The following is a 17,981-nucleotide window of genomic DNA, read 5'->3' as shown; positions in this document are numbered from 1 at the left end:
TTTGTGAGGGACACAACAAGGACATCTCCCCGGAGCCATATGGTGGTTGAGATGGTTTTATACGGTTGTGTTTGTCTGTCTGTTCCGTTTAGGGTTTTTACCGGGAAGCGCCGTAGGCCAGCCGTCTTTAATAATATATCTCCCTCCCTCCCCTCCGTTTTCATTCCCCTCAACCATCTCTCTTTCGGTTTCTGTCTCTTTTTGTTTCTGCTGTTATCCCAAAAAATATGCTCCCGGTTGTCATTGTGACTGATGGCCAATGTTGACTCAAGGTTGGAATGAGTGGTCTAGCTTTTATTAATAGCGTTACACCTGAACCGGTGGTTTGACTCCTGGACCTTCACTCCACCGGCTGTGTGTCTGTCCTCAGGTGTGTCTTTGTGTCTGCATGTCCATCGGACCCACCTTTCCTATTAGAAGCACTTTATGTGTGTGTTTATGTATTTTCAGTGAATAACCCTTACTGTGAGAACCTTTTCTATTTACTTTACTTTGAGCACAATTTTGAGGTACTTGTACTTGAGTATTGCCATTATTATATATTATACTTTATTCTTCTAATCCACTATATTTGGTGGCAAATATTTTACTTTTATCTCCACTACATTTAAATTACTAATTAATTTGCATATTTAGATTGATAAAAATGTAAATACATTTTTAATATGAGGCATTTTTATAGATTGTAGAAGTATGCAAAATAATTTAAATTAGCTAAAATTAAAGTGCTGTACACATTTACGCATCCCTACATTATTAATTATAATGCGGTAATACAACAGAAAAATAGAATTTTATACCAAAACCACCAGTGATCACCAGCATTTTAACCATTTGGGCACAAATAGTTGATTATAAGTAGCCCAGTCTTCTATTAAATATGTTAATATTGTTATATCATTTTCCAGCCAAAAACACAAAAAGTAAGTAAATAATTGTTGCCCGTATTTGCCAGAGAAGTATGCGGCGCCGACAGTTATGTTTAGAAAAAAGATGGCGGTTTGAATTGAAACACTTCCTGGGCCCAAACTACGCTGCCGCCTGGCTTTAAGTGTCCCCGTCCTCCTCCCTACGTTGTCCACAGCGCTCATAGACAGCAGCAGGCATTGTGGGACATACACCAAAAAATATGCGGAGAACATTGATATTACAGTGCTTAACGTTGCATAGTTACATGTACAAATGATTCTTGGGAACAGCTTGTGTCACGTGACCGCCCACTGTAACTATCACATGAACAGCTGTAATTTTAAGACAAATTGTTGCAACAAACTTTTTGTAGGACATCATAGGAACGAGGGTTCAACCAATTATCGGCCCTGGCGAATTATTGGGCCGATATTTGGAAATTTGGAGATTATTGGCGTCGTTGTATTGTTGGACCGCTAATCGATAAAGTTAATTAATTAAAATGTGTTGAGTTTGCGCCGCTACAGCTCTGTAACCACTTGTTAGCATGTTTTTTTTTTAATTAACTACTTTTTTTTTAATGTGTATTATGTTTCAAGTGTCAGTTTTATTGAATAATAGCTTAAAGCATTTAAACAATATTGTGTATTGGAGTTTTTAACCTTCCAAAATGTTAATTTTGACCAGAAGATTTTCCTTTTTACGGTGTGAATATTGGTAATGTGCTACTTAACTACTAATTATTGGTATCAGCCCTGAAAAAGCAGAATCAGTTGACCCCTATTAAGAACCCATTGATAACAATGCATTGGTTACTGTAACTTTTCATCAGCGTGGATGGTGAGTGCACAAAGCACAGGAAATATTGGGTTTAGGTTGATAAAACACTTGGTTAGAGTAAGGGAACGGTGGTGGTTTGGGTTAAATACACGACCAATCTGGTGCCTGGCGTCAGCATTCTCCTCTAACCCTCCAGTATGTGCTTTGAGTTGGCTAAACAAAGTAGTCCAGCACCCGCCTCGCAACGGATCCTCTCTTAGCCGCGTATACAAAACAGTGCAGTTCCATCAGAGCTGACACTTTGGCCCGCATGTAGCACATCTTGCACAGATCAAAGCTGAACCGCCAAAGAACGCTTTGAATTTAAATAGATGCTGTCGTTGCAGTGGACCCCAGAATCTCTAAGCTGCATTGCTGCATACATGGCCGGTGTGGGAGTTCTGGGGATGTGTTGCTAAACATATCTTTGTACTAACATAATCCTTGTCCTATCATAAACCAGTGGACAATGATGATCCTAATCCTGCTCTAAGAAGCTTTTCATAAACTGGAGGCGCGCATACACACTGTGGTGCTTCAGCAAGACTTTAAATATACACTGTGGATGAGAGCTGTGACATATTACTTCCTAAATGTTGGATCTGGATCTTCCAGTGAGTGTAGACTAACTGCACACATTGAAATACCGTAAGCATGCTTTTAAAAAGCCTGGAAATATTTGTTGAACTTGAAATTTCATTTCTAGATTGAAAGTATTCTCCATAAAGTTCAACATCACTTTGATTTCAGCTTAGTTGGGAATCCGATGTTTAACACAGTAAAGATTCAAGAATCAATGTATTGGTGCTCAATTTGGTGCAATTGATTGTTTATTTTTTATATATTATGTATTTAAAATCAGAAACACTTTCCATTCAATCACATCAGCAAAACAGTAGATGGAACGTATTACATACAAAGGTAAAATGTTGTTTGAAGGTATTCAACTTTAAATTAAATGACTATTGTTTATTTGAATAGCTGGTCAGTTAACACATCAGATGAGGGTCAACACTTCCATCAGTTCTATGAGTAAACTTTTCAGTCATCACCTGAAGATTAAAGTTGGCATCACTTTCTTTAGAAGATGTCAACAGTGAAGAGTCGACAAGAAGGACAGTTAACTTCTATTGTTTGATGCATTTCTCACTAACACAAGGTTGGAAGTTGGACCTTGTAGAACATCTGGATTTAATAATTGAGGTGCTGATGTTGGTGTTGCAAATGTACTCAAATTCATACACTTAAAGCTTTAGTGAGTAACTTTTTGCCTATAATGCTACAAAGTTAATTAAGACTATCCGCTCCACCCAACTCTCTCTGGATTTCTCAGGATGTTCAGAAGATTGTGGCGTCCGCCAACTTTGCGTGCAGGAACTGGAGTGAAGATAATGACCTCTTCTGACGAGTCCATGTTTTTCCTCCATGTCTTCCTTGGCTACGTAGCAGCTGCGTTTTATTGCCATGACTTAGAATTCCTCATGGGGGCGACAGAAACTTCCCGCTATAGGTCTAATTAAGTAAGTGCTGCTTTTTCTAGTATAGTCTCACACCACCAGTTCTGTCTTCACAGTGCTGTGTCAGCGATGCTCAGGCCTGTTGGATTTCTTTAAACCAATTACAGCCGTCCTGGGTGGGGCTTACATCTGATAGGAAAGGACATCTGGCACGTGAGAGCCCCAAAGGATGTCACCCCTTATCATAGCAATGTACATCTGATAAGTCAGACTAGTTCTGATCTAGTTTAAGTCCAATACCCGCTTTCTTTATATGCTGGGAGCAACAGTTGGGAGCAACAGTTTCTGAAAGATCAATTGATGGATAGATGAATAGATGGATAGATGGATTGATAGATGGATAGTTAGACACTTTATTCATCCTGAAGGAAATTTTAGGCATCCAGTAGCAACACAACACACATATCACACGTACATAAGAATAAAAATCACTCACAGAAATGCAATGACCATGATAAGGTAAGGTTCCTTGGTAGACTGTGTGCAATGGTGAACAGTGTACTGGGTTGGAAGAATATCTGTAAATGCAGTATAAATCATTTAAAAGTGAGTATTTTACAGAAAGAGACAATAGTGTTTGGTTGATATGTGAAAGTATTTTGATTTGGCATGCACTAACAATCAACCTCTAAAGTTCAAATGTTGTTCTCTCCCTTCCCCACAAAGCCACAGAGCAGAAAGAAGGCACAGGTGCAGAAACTGAAATCAACAAAAATATAGAAGTATTTCTCCACCATTTATGTGTAAAGTAGGTAAATATTCTCTTTTCATGCAGAACAGTTTAACGTATCTACACTCATTATACAGAACTGGCTCCCTCTGAACTGTTAGTTACTCTGTCACTTCAGTTTAAAACCTAATGCACGTTTCACAAACATCTAATGTAACACACTGAAGATAAGGCTTATTCTTTAAGTGCAGAACAATCTCAGTCCAATTAGCGGCTCATTCAGGAAATGTATCCAGATGGGAACTAGTGCTGCTGCACTGACACCGATTTGTTTAGCAAGCAGATTAAACTGAGTCTCAACTGAACCAAACTTCATTTCAGATACCTGAACGCATATCAGGCTGAATATCAGTTGTTGCTTTACAACAAGTGGAAGCCAAATTGCTTGTGGGAATTAAATGACAAACTGTATACACACACAAAACAATAATGAGCTAGGTCCGCGGAGAGAGCCGTTTGCATAACACAGAGAAGTCTGTGTGTACGTCTGTGTGAAAATTGTTTTTCTGGTGCGAGGACCGGAGTTGAGTCAAATCACACAGGGTCCACACGCTCATAATAAAGCCTGGAAAAGCCATTAAATTTAAAAATGGCAACTTCCAGGCCTGGAGAAGTTTTGGAAAAGGCATGGACATTTTCAGTTACACTTTATTTGAAGGTATCTACATAAGACACCCTGTTCATGACATACTGTACACTGTCATGACCGTGGCATAAACATTATAAACAAGTCATAAACGTTTATGACATAACGCTTCTTTTCGGTTTTGTCATGAGAAGTTAGGGTTAGGGTTATGGGGTCATGTCACTCATATGTAGATACCTTCAAGTATAGTGTTACCAATTTTTCTTCACAAATTCCTCTATAGCAGTGTAGTTTGGTTAAGATGAATGGGGAAAAAAAGTATTTTTTTTCACCCCGTTATAACCAAGGTGACACCCGCTGCAGCGCTTTCCTCTCGTCCACCGTCAAACAAAGGACCATTTTGGGTGCTGTGTCCAGAAACTAAGCCCTACCTAACTGCAGAGGTACTGTGGGCACTAAGTTGGCTAATTCTCACTATTCCTACAAAATGCCGCCAGTGTTGAGTACAATGTTTGGGGAAAAAACAACACAAATTACAAGACAATATAATCATATTGCGCTTTTCAAAACATCAGAAACATAGGGCAATTTTTTTTTTGCCACTGACAGACTCATTATGTTATTATAAGTGCCTGTCAACATGTAAAGGTTCACTACAGAGACACGCATGTCCATAGTTGGTTTAAAATCGTCGTGACAAAATCTTTTATTCCAAAAAATAATGTTTCTCGCCGATACTGCCGCCTTTAAAAAGTTAATGTCTGTTACTATTTATTTATTTATTTTCCAAATGTTGTTGCCTCCCAGTAATTTGTCAATTATAACTAGATAATAGAGTTCTCAGCATTTGACCCATTTTAGATTTTTACAAGAAGGAAAATGGTACAAGTTACATTTTTTTCTACCTGAAAATCAATTACCTTTAATTATTTTCTGTGATGAACATGTATTCCTGACTTAATTCCCCAAAAAATATTCTGGATATAACCACTTCCAAGATAAGAATTATCACATAGTGGATTTTTTACATGAATTATAACCTTATGACACAAAACAAATCCCACTTCCTTTTTTAATAGTGTTCTAGTAGAGACTGATTACATTCCGTAATCATATATGTTATCTCAATTGTTTGAAATTAAGATAAAGACAGAATTTGTTAATAGATTCAGGAAGTAAATAGTAAAAAAGTAAACGACCCAAGGGACACGAGAGGGTCCCGAAAGTGAAGACAATACAAGGGTTAAGGATGTCTATTTTTTATTCTTATTTTGCATGTGTACACAGATGTTTCAGAGAATGTGTGTTCATGGAAGTGTCATGAAAATGTACCTCAAAGGCATGGAAATGTCATGGAAATGTATTGGTAAAAATGTGTACGAACCCTGATCACATCTCAACGTTAACCTTTCAAAATAATGACTTTGCAGGGGGAGGGATAAATTAACATGGATTTTTACAATGAAACATAATAGGAAGACACAAAAGTTACAAGTCTTTTTGTAAATCCATTTATAATGTGATTAAAGACATCGAACATCGAAATACAATCATTAAGTGGCACTTTCACAGATTGTTTCAGCCTTAAACATTTCAAATTCTTCGTCAGATATCACCTTAGATGCATGCTTACACATGATGACGTCTCCATGACGACCCAGCAATCACCACCTGCTGATAAAGGCTGACATTTGGTTTAAAGTCTAGAAAAAGCTACTAAGCAGTACTTGATTGAGGAGTTTTTGTATACATAGAGGCCACCATGCGTGCATGCGTCCGTGCTTTGATACTAAAAATCAATTAGTGTTCATTAAGAACTAGAATACATTGTAAGGATTTTCACTTCACTCTATTTCCATTCTGAGTGTGTTAGACTAAACATTGTATTCAGCGCCGCGGGACCGGGTCACAGAGCCGCTGAATGAGCTATAATTTCTTCCTATTGTAGCCCTCCGTCCACCGTCTGCATTCACGAGGCTTCCTCCTGAGGCCGTCGGCGGGAAGTGAAAAGAGATTTGCATTTTTCTACTCGACTGAGGCGGAGCTCGTGTGACTAAAATCACATTGCAGTCCGAAGCAAACGCAGGCTTACCCTCTCAAACTTAAACGCACACACAGCAGCTAGATGCACAGGTGTATAGACTATGAGGCCTGGTATTTTGTAAAAGTATAACATCTGAACTAAAGGACATTTGGCCCATCATCTGTGTGTTTTTATTTTGTCTCTGTTACTGTGACACACAGCGAGTTGGGAATCGCAGACAAAAGAGGTGTGATCCCCGATGTGTGTGCATGCAGAATGGGCAGCCATCTAAAGAGTTGGGCAGCATCAACACGGGGGAAGGATTTAATGAGACCAATCACACCTCCGTAACTATAAGCTTTATCAAAGAGGAGAGTTTTAAGTTTTACTCTTAAATGTGGTGACGGCGTCTCTCGCCCTAACCCAGACCGGGAGAGGAGCCTGATACTTAATGCACTAAAGTTGAAGATCATCATCATGCTCTCTCTCCATCAGCTATAAAAACACAAACCGCTTCTATGTCAATCAGCAGCCTGGCAACAAGTACCTGACGGCAGACAGATACCAACTACTCATACACTCCATGTGAGACGCCCTGAGTGACTCCACTGCCAGAAAGACAATTATTGTCTCATTAGAGAATCTCTGAGCAGAGTGCAGCATCTCTCCTTCCTCTCTGTCTCGCTGCCTCTTCCTCTCTAGCTCCCTCTCTCACAATCTTTCAATGTACTGTTCCGTTCCTACTTCATTTCTTACGTAACATTACGTTAACATGGACATGCTAGAGCACAGGCCAGCACCTACATACACTACATTACACATGTAAAGGAAATTCATATCTTTTTTTTAATTTACCCCCTTTGAAGCATTGGCCTGTAATGAAGAACATTTTACTCAAAAGCTTAAAATGCCACAACAATTAACATATAGCAGATCATCAATAAGAAGTCAAATATTTGTTTTGTTACATTTGGTCTGTGATCAAATGTGTGTTTTGGACATTTAAGCGTCAAATATGCATTTCATGCATATGATGAATGAAAACCTTGAAGTGGAAATTGCAGTGAGCATGTACTGTCCACCTTCAGATTTTGGGTCGTCCCACTAAATCTGAAAAACACGTGTCCTGCCTCGGCTCTCTCGGGAATCACAAAGCTCAAAGTGTTCAATATGGCTGCATATGGGTTAACACAGCACTCGTAACTCCCAACTCATTAATTAAGGCAGCTTGGTCAAACAAGGCAACCTTTTGTGTTTGTGTGAGACGTACCGGGCTTTCAACTAACTCAAATGTAAACCTATCTGCAGCAACAATAGTGTAGCAATGGGTCCTGACTAGTTGAATTGGAGTCCCTTGTAAACCTGGCTTTGCTCAAACGTTGGTACTTTATGACCTGGTAATGAGAACAGGTTGGAACTCTAGCCTCCTGCATGAAAGTCAGACAGGCTACATACACACACCTTAACGTTTTACAGTAGCTACACACAGAGGACACTTTTCACGTTTTGCTGAGGATTTCAGTGCACATTTTAGTTTGCTCAGATCAGGGAAAGTGTCGGAATACCCAGAAGAAACTTGTTAATTAGTAGACACAGCCTGGGTGAAACAGAACTACTGGCTTCAGCTTTTAATATCAAACAAGACCAATGAGCCACGATACCAGCCTGCTTTATGGAAAGTATTGCACTTTCCCCCCCCTTGCTGGATCTCGGGCGGGTCGGACCAAAGTACTGCCTTCTCCCGCTCGGCTGTAATGGGACAGGGCCTCTCTCCGCCTGAGTGATTGGTTCAGTAATGCAGGCAGAGTGATGCCGGTGTAATTGGCCGTGATTTAAAAACCCTCCGATGGCTTAAGTGAGAATACAGTATGGCAAAGGAATGGTTCTTAATCGAACATGTGTGAATGGTTTAATATGACGGGAAAAGACTCCACTGAGGGCTTTAGTAGAGAGCAGAGAGACATCGGACTCTTATTTAAACCCAACCAGCCAATAGTTGTGTTATGGATGAGTGTTCAAACCAAAAACTTCACAAGTCGGATTGCTGTGTTGTTCTGTTGTAGATTTCCGTTAGTCATCTTTGATGTACGCGCTATATAAACTTGTCTAACCCAAATCCATGAGTAACTTGAGTTGATATTGATGCTTTTTGAAAAATGCAAGGCAGTTGCAACATCTGCTTTCAATCTATACCTGGAGTATACAGCACTATAGTTTAGTGTGTAATCAAAGTGGCTTTGACCTAAGCATGTGTTTTACTAAACCTAATATTGCAAAATGAAATATATGTACACATATATATTTATAATGTCATTGTTGCTTGCTGTGCATTGTTTTCTGAAAACCAGCAATACACTCAAATTTACTTTATTAGTAATAGAGTAAGAAAGTCAACCAAAGATCACTTTGCAGCTGTATGTAAAGACATCAAACTTTGTGTGTGTGTGTGTGCACATGTGTACGTCAGTTTGGATCATTGATGTGAAAAGGTATTGTCTAGTTTTGTGTCACAAATAAGATAAATTTAAATGAATTGCATTTGGAACTCCTTTGTTCATTATGGGTATTTAGTACTAGTGCAGCATGAAGATCGACTGCCAGGTAATGGAGGTAAGAGTGGAGACGATGTCTCGTTCAAGTGTTCTAAAGGACGGTAAAATGTGTTCATCTGTATAGAAGACTTTGTTGGACCAGAGGGTCTCTCCAGACCGTGAGAGTGTAGATGTTCCTCTTTGATTACCTGAGAAGGTAATTATGGTTGTACAGCGGAGAGAAGAACGGGTGAGAGACAGATGCTCCTTGACTTCAGACGTCAGTCATTACACACACACACACACACACACACACACACACACACACACACACACACACACACACACACACACACCACGGACAAGGGATAACTCCCGTTGTAAACGCTCAGACCGCTTCATTAGACCTGCGGTTCTCAAAAGTAGCCTTCAACAAGACATTTTACACACCTTTGGTGCATTGTGTTTACTTTGCTTTCTTTTTTTTCTTTGCATTTTCTTCTTAATCATTTGCTTTTTAAGATAAATAAAGAACATCTTGTAATGGGCTACTCAATGATAGTTACACATCTGACAGTGTGGCGTGAACTTGGGGGTCTACAATTTCATGAAATATCTGCAGCTATGACAACTTTTTAGTTTTTTTTGTTCAGTGCCTTGAAGGACATTTGGAAATCAGACATGCTTCTAGTGTTTCTATCTCTTAAGTGTGTGTGTGTGTGTGTGTGTGTGTGTGTGTGTGTGTGTGTGTGTGTGTGTGTGTGAGAGAGAGAGATTCTTCCTGGTTGTAGAGATGAAGCGCAGATAAAGAGTGTAACTGTGCAGACTAGTGGGAAGTCTCCAGGGGCGAAAAGCCACTACAATCAGCCAAACGGTGGTGACATTAACCCCCCATAGGGACACAGACGTGTGTGTGTGTGTTTTCTGATCAAGTTAAACCGCCTTCATCTGTTGCTTCTTGCATCATTAGCTCAAAAAAGAGAGCGCCATATTTTTGTTCTTGTGTATTTGTTCGTATGTTTGTGCGTCTGTTTGTGTGGGTATACGTGTTCATGTGTGTCGCTGTATTTGAGGGTGTTTTCAGACAAAAGCTCTTTTAATCAAACACTTGAGTTTCTTCTTTCTTTAATTATGTGAGACTTAATGATGCATAGAGCTTTGGTGTCTTCATTAAAACAGAAACAATCATCCTGCTCTCTCTCCTTATCTCTCTCTCTCTTTCTTTCTTTCGCGCTCTCTCTCTCTCTCTCTCTCTCTCTCTCTCTCTCTCTCTCTCTCTCTCTCTCTCTCTCTCTCTCTCTCTCTCTCTCTCTCTCTCTCTCTCTCTCTCTCTCTCTCTCTGAAGTTCAACTATTCCAACTTTTTAGCAGGCATTTAATAGAGGTGTGGAGAGAAAGAAAATTGGACGAGGAGGACAGAAGAGCTGACATTTCCACAGTAAACTGAATACGCTCTGCAGTATGTTTATCTTTTGTAGAATTTATGATATATATGACTTTGTCCTTTAGATAGTGGTGGAAGAAGAACTCAAATCCTTCAAGTAAAATCAGAAATGCCACAAATACTCCATTGCGATTACAAATCCTGCTCATAGGCGCATGCCCTTTAAAAAAAAAAGTAAAAAATGTAAAAAACAATGTTTGACTTTTGAACCTTAGGAAATGGACAGCGGCCAAGACGAACACCAGAGATGGCAAAAGTACTCACTTTCCGTACTTAAGTAGAAATACAGATACTTTTGTTAAAAGATACTCTGGTAAAAGTGGAAGTACTGATTAAACTTCTTTACTCAAGTAAAAGTAACAAAGTACAGGCTTGGAAATTTACTTAAAGTATAAAAGTAAAAGTAGCCTTGCGAAAGCTACCTGAAGCACACAAATGTTACTAGAGAGACACTGAGGAACTTCAGTGGACATGGAGGACACGGTCTTTATGTGGCAATGGCTACATTTTAAAGTGATGTCTGGCAACAACTAAAACATAACATATATGATTATTATGACAGAGACTGGGACTCCAGGTTAATAAGATTCTGACTTATTAGCAAGATATGAATTCAGTTGTGATTCTGTGAGAAGTCACAGATCCAGTTTCGATTTCTAATCTTTCCCCCGAACATGTAAATGAATCTACATTTATGCGTGTGCTCAAATATGGCTTCTGGAAATAAAATAAAGGATTAAAATACGAATGACTAAACAGACATTAATGAAGAAGTTCCCCAGCACATTGGCCAGGAGTCCTTCTTGATGCCTTCTGTCTCAAACATCTCTCTCAGATAAGGCTGAGGATGATGGGAATGTCTTGCTGTTTTCTTCATTTTATATCATGTTGCCCTCCATACTACTATGTGCTAACGTTAACACCATCCCTACTACTATGTGCTAACGTTAGCGCCCTCCATACTACTATGTGCTAACGTTAGCGCCATCCATACTACTATGTGTTAACGTTAACACCATCCATACTACTATGTGTTAACGTTAACACCATCCATACTACTATGTGCTAACGTTAGCGCCATCAAGCCTCAATGATTGGCTGTGAATTAATGCAGAATGCTGAATCTGTTGAGTTGTCTTAGTCGTGCGTCAAATGCAACGTACAGTAGATGTATTCCCATCCATTTAGAGTGAATATGGTATTGATGACGTAAACAATAATAAGGATAACTCCAGTGAAATTATGTGAAAGTTGAGAACTAGATTAGGACTGGATTAAATGGTGGATTAACTGATTCTGGTGTCCAACCAGGCCCCAGGTGTGTCTGTTAAAACACAGACTGAGACAAGTTCTTTCTAGCTAAATTTCCATCCACTTGTCAATTGAATCACAGTATCTGAAAAAAAAAAAAACTCATGCGATTAAAGCTGGTGGAACTGTTGAGGCTTCATTAAGATCAACGGGAAACCTAGCTAACAGGTGAAGACCACACCAAAACCACTAGCTAACTTACTTTAAATGTGAAGAACTATAGACCAAAAACAGGCTTAAGTGAACTGACAACATGAGTTATACGACTTACAGTTCTCAAAGAGGCATACACACAATCTCAGCTGGTTATCCTCCGGACAGCTTGTCTCTTTTTCCTTTCTCTCACTTTTCTCTCCGTGTAACGTGCGCACCCGCTCACGTTGTGAGGCGCGTGTCCGCGCTATTGTCCGACATGACAACCTCTTGTAAAAACTAAAGTAACGAGCCAAGTTTGTAAAATGTAAGGAGTAGAAAGTACCGATATTTGTGTTAAAATGTAAGGAGTAGAAGTAAAAAGTCGCCACAAAAATAAATAGTAAAGTAAAGTAGAAATATCAGAAAAATCTACTTGAGTACAGTAACGAAGTATTTGTACTTCGTTACTTCCCATCTCTGACGAACACACACGCCTTTTAACTCGATGGTAAAGCAGGCTATCTTTCAACTCAGGACAGAGCCATTTCTTACAAATACAGATAGGACTGGAGATGAGAAGTTTAACTGACACGTAACTGCGATCAGCTTCGTGGGGAATTAAGAATCAACGGAGCAGGGGAACTGACCGCAACATAACCAATCACACGATGACACACGCTCCACTTAGAACCAACTGCGATGTTTAACTTTAAATGAGTGTAGCCTACTGGCAGTCTGGCACACACATTCTCACCCCCATCTCGTAATATAGGGACACTCGGTCAGGTGCCTTTGTCGTTGTTATTGACGGTAATGGAGATTTAGGGTCATACACAGGCGCCACATCACACCGGTGAAACGCAATAGATTCAAACCATTGCTCTCGAGATTTTGTAATAAATGTAATATGTCTGAAGGTACATATTTTCTCACTGTATATTGGAATGCTTCTTTATTAATGACTTCTGGGTCTAAATTTGTAAGGAAATTGATGTTATATTCAAGAACAGAACTTCCTGTTGGCTGTATTCTGGGGTTAAATCCAGACAAATGCTGCAGGAGGTGCTTCTCTTTAATGCAAGGAGATGCATCCTTCTTCTGTGGCTCTCGGACTCTGTTCCCAAAATTTCCCAATGGACTCGGAGTGTGTTGGAACTTCTCCCATTAGAAGCTATTAGCTGCTGGCCCAGAGACATACCTTTTCACTTTTTTTGAAATCTGGGACCCGTTCTTGGACATTATTGGGCAGGATGGTGCACGGACCCTTCGGAGGGGTCTCTATGGTATGCATGATTATGCCTCAACTGTGCAAACCTGCGTTATTGTTTATTTTCTTTATGTCTTTTATTTTTTTCCCGTGTTCTAGTTGTTATTTAAGGGGTTGCGGTGGGCTAAAAGGAGGGCTTTATTCTTTACTCAGTGGCTGTCTTCCTTTATGTCGTACGTGCACCTTGGAAACTCAAATACATTTTCAAAAACAAAAAAGAGAGAGGAGGGGACAGAAATGCAGAGAGTAATTGTGTGATGGAGATACTACCTGCCGGTGTGATTAATGAGAAAGTGAAGAGCTTCAGCCTCCACATGAAAGAACTTCTGGGAGAAAGTGTCATTAGTGTCCAGGTACTTTTTAAATGATTCAAAACACAAATATTACAGTAGAAAAAAAGATTCCCCAACACTGTAATGGCCATTTGTTCTGATCCTCTTAGAATCGTTGAAAGTGATTAAAAACACAACCATCCACGGGGTTTACATGGTTTATCACCCTGCTCTAATATTCAGGCTCTGAAATAAGATGTGCACATTTATCACACAGCAAGGTCTTAATCATAAACACTTACATCCAAGCAGTGTTCTAGATAAAACACAAGCATTGCATTGTTTTCTTATAGAGAAGGAGCCTGAGGGCTTTATTTTAACCATCTAAGCGCCTGGCGCAGGTGCATTTACGGAGCGTCCATATCCACTTTTACTAGCATGACATCGGAAAAAAGGGGCCGGGCACATGGTTGAGAAGGGGTGTTCTTAGTGTCTTTATTAATCAGAGGTGTGTTTTGGGAGCAGTTCATTTTCTCATTCACAACATAACACAAACACAGAGTAATACTTCTTTCTTAGTATTGCTCAAGCTTCAAAAGCAGTGGATCCTACATTTCCCATAATGCAACTCGTTCATTAGCTTCTCCCGGTCTTCAACCTTAAAACAGGTTTAGTGTCCGAAATGTGTTGTTTCAAAGCTAAAATAACTGTGATGACATCACTGTGACATCATCAGGTGTTGTTCTCTCCATCACAACCATATACTGTAGGACTAGTATAAAAAAAAAATAGTGGACTGCACCTTTAAAATAAACACCACACCACCAAAACAAATAAAATTCACGCCCCTGATTCATCCTGACGTCTTCTGATAAGGACATGTCCCCATCTTTCTACCTCTCCCTGTCCTTCCCCTCTCTCCCTCTGTCTCTCTTTCTCCGCTGTGACCTGTTTGATAACGAGCGGCCGTCTCTCATTAAATGGCGTTAATCTAACTTTTAATGAAGCTGTCGGAGGGAGTTACCGGTCAGTAAAAACAAAACATTTGCACACACATCCACAGAGACTCGGAGACAGGCCCTGAGATGGAAAACAGTGTCATTAGTCTCATAGTTATTGTTGTGGTTACTGTCGGGGGGCGTTACCATGGACACAATCTGACATCATTAAGTGCCGGGTTGCTAGAGGCCAACCTTTTAGTTCACCATCCCGACGTGTGCTTTGTGTGGTGGTCATGGCGCAGTAGATATGACACATGCCTTTGGTGTGGGAGATCCGGGTTCGATTCCCACTGCAGTACATCGACCAATGTGTCCCTGAGCGAGACATTTAACCCCGCTCGCAACCTCTGACATATCTAGCAGTTGTAAGTCGCCTTCATTAAAGCGAGGTGAAGTACCTTCTTGTCTCAGCTGGGGTCCAATAAACAGTAATTTCATCAAGTTCAATGTCCACGATGCTATTTTCCAATAACTGGAGCTGTCATATTTCACGGACCCGCGTGTTGCGGCTTGCGTTGCCGTTTGTCACTCTGCGTATGATTGAGTGACAAGTAGTACTCCCCCTGTTGTTTACTTGGTTGCCATGGCTTCGCGAGTGATAACGTCCTGTCACTGCATTATCAATGACGTTATGTATATATATTGTTAATATATAATTTGCTAATCTAGTCACTGGGGGTTACCTTCTGTCTTTCAAGCACGTTTTCAAGTCTCTGCAAGTTGATGTGTGCATTGTATGGAATCAGTGGAAATCCAGAGTTGCCTGAAAGGAAGGACAGCAGTCTGAAGAGTTATCAGTATTTTCATAGTATGTTGATATATACAGTTAAAGCCCACACTTTCCGCTCAGTGGTTCTATGACAGCTCGAACAGTGAAGTACTTTGCTGTGTTGTTTGAGTAAGGTGGCGGTAGAGTGTGTATCAGGACGTCCACATTAGCTTGTCAGTGAAATAGATACAGAAATGCCAATTAGCTCACTCACGCATGATTGGAGAGTTAAGCGATAAGGAGGCTGACAAGAAGCATTCTCACTGAGTCATTGGACACATTTTTCCACTGGGCTTCTTCCACCAAGTGAAATGCATATGTGATGCAGAAGGCCTTTCAGTTGCAAAATAATTTTCTTTTTTAATTGCCTTAAACCCCTGACTATACTGTCCATCCTGCTAAAAGTCAAAGGTAACTCTGACTAACTCATGGAGGCGTGTAAACTGCCAACTCGCTCCGTGTCTCTGGGTTGCGGCAACGCTGCATCGTGGTTGGCTGACGGACAGGAGGCCCGGGAAGCAGCAGCTGCTACCGGTGCCACGCTGCAGATGTAAATAACGGTCTAAGATCATGAGCGCACATTCACAGCTTATGCAAAAACGCCCTCGTAGAGAAACACCTCCCGTGGCACTCTGGGAAATTCTCCTGCACTTGTCTGCCATCTGTTGTGTGCAGGGAGGAGAAGGAGAGGAGGGATGGAGAGGAGGGAAACAGGTGGGAAGGATACCTATCTGGTGCAGATAGGTTAGTGGGAGAGAAAGAACATGAAAGAGAGGAGGAGTGCAGGAAAGAAGGAAGAGGTGTTGTGTGTAGTCAACTTATACACCAAAACAGGTAAGCCTATTATTAAAAAGCTCAGTATGAGTGATAAGAAATTTACTTGGCCAAGATTTGAGAGATCAAACAGAACCCCACGGGGACAAAATAGACGTTATGTTGTTGTCACTATAAACCTCGGTCAAAATAATTAACTTTACATTTAACATCAATCTTTGTGTGAGTGATTAGATAACGATTAATGAAATCAAACTTTTGATACATGCCTTTTCACCTTTGACCCACAATTCGAAAATTAAAAAAAGATAAGAAAATGAAATGTAAAGTGCAGTAAAAGTAATTAAGTAATATTTTAAGAAAAGCAACATCAAAAAGAAAGGTCTTCAGCCAGGGCTTGTCCTGGAAAGAGTCATGAGTGCCACTAGGCATGCATCCTGGACCCAGCACATATCAGTTAGAGCGTGCTGTATTTTTACACAAGCATCCTTATCGGTCTGGGGAGAAGGAGTTAGCTGCCGTCCTTGAGGGGGCAGAGGTGCCTGGCGTTCAGTGATTGGGTCATAACTGGTGCAGTTTGATGCCAGGGGCGAATGATGGGAGTTGGGAGAAGGGAGGGGGTTAAATTCGGTTCCAGCATAGACCAGCTGCTTCATCTGGTCTGGGAACTCTGACATGGGGCAGGGGGAAAGAGGGGAAAGGGAAAGGGTGAGTGGAGAGAGCAAGCAAAATTGACAATGTAATTTAAATGTTTCTAACCTTTTGACATTGAACCGGAAATGTAATGAAATCAGGACCTCGTGAATCGGAATTTTGTTTGTGTGTGTATGCTTATGACAGAAAATGTGACATAATTTGAAATCGTCATAACAAGTTTGCAAAGTTAAACACTGCTTTAACACCAGACATAGCTCGCACTTGTTCCGCGCGCAGATAATGTGCGTGTGTTACTTTCGGGTTGCTTGGTAGGACCATCTTCTTCTGTCTCATACCGTAGAACACTATCACACTACATAACGGAAGAAAAGGAAAATCAAAGTTTCAGGCGGATATTCCTCTCTCTGTGCTTTTCTACTACAGTATATGAGCATGTATTCTGCAAGGGATGTAACTTTTCGTGAATGATGAACATGTTTTTTTTTTGGAACGAGGCATATTCATTTCCACGTCCCGTCATCGGAGTGAGTCAGGAACAGACTCTGATGTGTGCCTTCCAACAATCTGGTCCCCTGCTGTCTATTCATCTCAAGTAATTTCCTCACCTCACTAAGTTCATAATTATAAGTCTGCACCGCCATTATTAGTGCTTCAAAACAAACAACAGAGCCCCTGCAGCTGAGAAGCCAGCCATGACAGCCTAAATACTCTTCCTTTCCTTTTATTAGCTCGCTTATTAACATTTTAGCCATCAGGGCTTTCAGGATCCAAGCTGCCATGCAGAAATGATGGAATTTAATATCCAAAAGGTTATTCAAAAGTTTGACACTGTTATTATTATTATGAAATGAATGTGAAGACTTTGCAAAATGAGATATCCAGCTTTTAAAAGTTTGACATGGACTCTTACTTAGTCATTTCTCTTTTGAATGATGGAAGATAATACAGGAAGACTAGCTCCATCTTCGCTGAAAAATGTATTGTAAGATGTGTCAGCTGTAGTTTTTAAATGTGAATGGACGGTAATTTAGTACAACAAAACAAGGAACATGTGTTATTTACATTATTTATTAACCAGTAAATTTGCTTTGGAGCAACGTTAGTTAAATGTAGTATTTAGGAAGACAGACTTTCTTATTGGTGAAGTGTCTGGCCGACTCAAAATGCACAACTCACAAACAAGAGGAGTTCACTGAATAGAGTTCAAACTAAACAAAACAACTCTCACAATGAGAAT

General features: G+C 40.2%; 1 protein-coding gene and 1 long non-coding RNA gene across 4 annotated transcripts in view; both read left to right on the top strand.

Annotated features, from left to right (window-relative positions):
• atrnl1a (attractin-like 1a) overlaps nucleotides 1-17,981 on the top strand; it is a 250,037-nt gene that overhangs the window by 168,509 nt on the left and 63,547 nt on the right. The gene's annotated exons all lie outside the window — the stretch shown is intronic.
• Nucleotides 2,495-16,737, top strand: LOC117960332. The gene is made up of 4 exons (XR_004660120.1): nucleotides 2,495-2,506; nucleotides 14,019-14,023; nucleotides 16,478-16,639; nucleotides 16,691-16,737. It is a non-coding gene; the product is annotated as an uncharacterized LOC117960332 (long non-coding RNA).

The sequence above is a fragment of the Etheostoma cragini genome, chromosome 17 (genome assembly GCF_013103735.1).
Source record: "Etheostoma cragini isolate CJK2018 chromosome 17, CSU_Ecrag_1.0, whole genome shotgun sequence".
In the NCBI taxonomy this organism is placed as follows: Eukaryota; Metazoa; Chordata; class Actinopteri; order Perciformes; family Percidae; genus Etheostoma; species Etheostoma cragini.
The sequence above is the reverse complement of the archived record's forward strand: the minus strand, read 5'-3'. Positions and strand labels throughout refer to the sequence as shown.